This window comes from Durio zibethinus, unplaced genomic scaffold, assembly GCF_047325235.1.
Source record: "Durio zibethinus cultivar Kanyao isolate XHJ-2024 unplaced genomic scaffold, ASM4732523v1 HiC_scaffold_3, whole genome shotgun sequence".
NCBI classification, from domain to species: Eukaryota; Viridiplantae; Streptophyta; class Magnoliopsida; order Malvales; family Malvaceae; genus Durio; species Durio zibethinus.
Window position 1 is genome coordinate 2,071,574 of NW_028323044.1, and position 2,500 is coordinate 2,074,073.

Genomic DNA, 2,500 nt, shown 5'->3' on the forward strand with positions numbered 1-2,500 from the left:
ATGTGCCATCACCATGCGTCATCATGTGCCATTGATGGTCGAGGCCTTGGCCGAAGTTCGATTTTGAGCCACGGTGCCCATGCTTGGCTCCAGCATGTGCTGGTGCCGCATTTTTTTCACTCGGGACAGCATCGCCGGAGCATCGCCGGAGCATCGCCGGAGTACCGCCGGAGAACCTGACCGGCGGCATTGGGGTTCCGGCGATTGGGAGGGGGGCCGGGGGGGTGTGCGCAAATGATGTGCGATGGGTGCTGGTACTTGGCCTTGTGTTGGCCCCCTATCCCTCATCAAACCTCTGAGAATTCACACCCCCTTAAAGAGCATTTGAGATTTTACAGGTTTGCTACCAGTAGCCGTTAAAGTGTCTGAAATGGGGACACTTTTTTCAAACGGTCACAAAATCTTCTCTACTTCGAGTTTTTAGCTGAATTTTTTTGTGCATGCCAACAAAAATAGAAGGATCATGCCTACAAAATTTGGTGCCAAAAATCCTTATAAAAAAATTTTAAAAAATCCCGAACCGCAAAAAGTTTCGAAAATCGTGAAAAATAGAAAACGAGTCATCTTCCAACGAAACTTCACGTGAAGGCTTAGGGGACCATTGTATGAATTTACAAGCCATAAAAATGGCATTGGCACGACAGAAATTTGAAGATGTGCCTAAACCCACCAGGGCCCAGCGTGTGCCGATGGTGGTCGAGGCAACCGCCCGCACCAGGGCCCAGCGTGTGCCGATGGTGCTCGAGGCAACCTGTCGCACCAGGGCCCAGCGTGTGCCGATGGTGATCGAGGCAACCTGCCGCACCAGGGCCCAGCGTGTGTCCATGGTGGTCGAGGCAAGCGCCCGCACCAGCGCCCAGCGTGTGCCGATGGTGCTCGAGGCAAGCGCCCGCACCAGGGCCCAGCGTGTGCCGATGGTGCTCGAGGCAAGCGCCCGCACCAGGGCCCAGCGTGTGCCGATGGTGGTCGAGGCAACCGCCCGCACCAGGGCCGATAGTGTGCCGATGGTGCTCGAGGCAACCTGTCGCACCAGGGCCCAGCGTGTGCCGATGGTGATCGAGGCAACCTGCCGCACCAGGGCCCAGCGTGTGTCCATGGTGGTCGAGGCAAGCGCCCGCACCAGCGCCCAGCGTGTGCCGATGGTGCTCGAGGCAACCTGCCGCACCAGGGCCCAGCGTGTGCCGATGGTGCTCGAGGCAACCTGCCGCACCAGGGCCCAGCGTGTGCCGATGGTGCTCGAGGCAACCTGCCGCACCAGGGCCCAGCGTGTGCCGATGGTGCTCGAGGCAACCGACCGCACCAGGGCGGAGCGTGTGCCGATGGTGGTCGAGGCAGGCGCCCGCACCAGGGCCCAGCGTGTGCCGATGGTGCTCGTGGCAACCGACCGCACCAGGGCCGACCGTGTGCCGATGGTGCTCGAGGCAAGCGGCCGCACCAGGGCCCAGCGTGTGCCGATGGTGGTCGAGGCAACCGCCCGCACCAGGGCCCAGCGTGTGCCGATGGTGCTCGAGGCAAGCGCCCGCACCAGGGCCGAGCGTGTGCCGATGGTGGTCGAGGCAAGCGCCCGCACCAGGGCCCAGCGTGTGCCGATGGTGCTCGAGGCAACCGACCGCACCAGGGCGGAGCGTGTGCCGATGGTGGTCGAGGCAAGCGCCCGCACCAGGGCCCAGCGTGTGCCGATGGTGGGCGAGGCAACCTGCCGCACCAGGGCCCAGCGTGTGCCGATGGTGATCGAGGCAACCGACCGCACCAGGGCCGAGCGTGTGCCGATGGTGCTCGAGGCAAGCTGCCGCACCAGGGCCCAGCGTGTGCCGATGGTGCTCGAGGCAACCTGCCGCACCAGGGCCCAGCGTGTGCCGATGGTGCTCGAGGCAACCTGCCGCACCAGGGCCCAGCGTGTGCCGATGGTGGTCGAGGCAACCTGCCGCACCAGGGCCCAGCGTGTGCCGATGGTGGTCGAGGCAACCTGCCGCACCAGGGCCCAGCGTGGGCCCAGCGTGTGCCGATGGTGGTCGAGGCAACCTGCCGCACCAGGGCCCAGCGTGTGCCGATGGTGCTCGAGGCAACCGACCGCACCAGGGCGGAGCGTGTGCCGATGGTGGTCGAGGCAAGCGCCCGCACCAGGGCCCAGCGTGTGCCGATGGTGGTCGAGGCAACCTGCCGCACCAGGGCCCAGCGTGTGCCGATGGTGCTCGAGGCAACCGACCGCACCAGGGCCGAGCGTGTGCCGATGGTGCTCGAGGCAAGCTGCCGCACCAGGGCCCAGTGTGTGCCGATGGTGCTCGAGGCAACCGCCCGCACCAAGGCCCAGCGTGTGCCGATGGTGATCGAGGCAACCGACCGCACCAGGGCCCAGCGTGTGCCGATGGTGGTCGAGGCAACCTGCCGCACCAGGGCCCAGCGTGTGCCGATGGTGGTCGAGGCAACCTGCCGCACCAGGGCCCAGCGTGTGCCGATGGTGGTCGAGGCAACCTGCCGCACCAGGGCCCAGCGTGTGCCG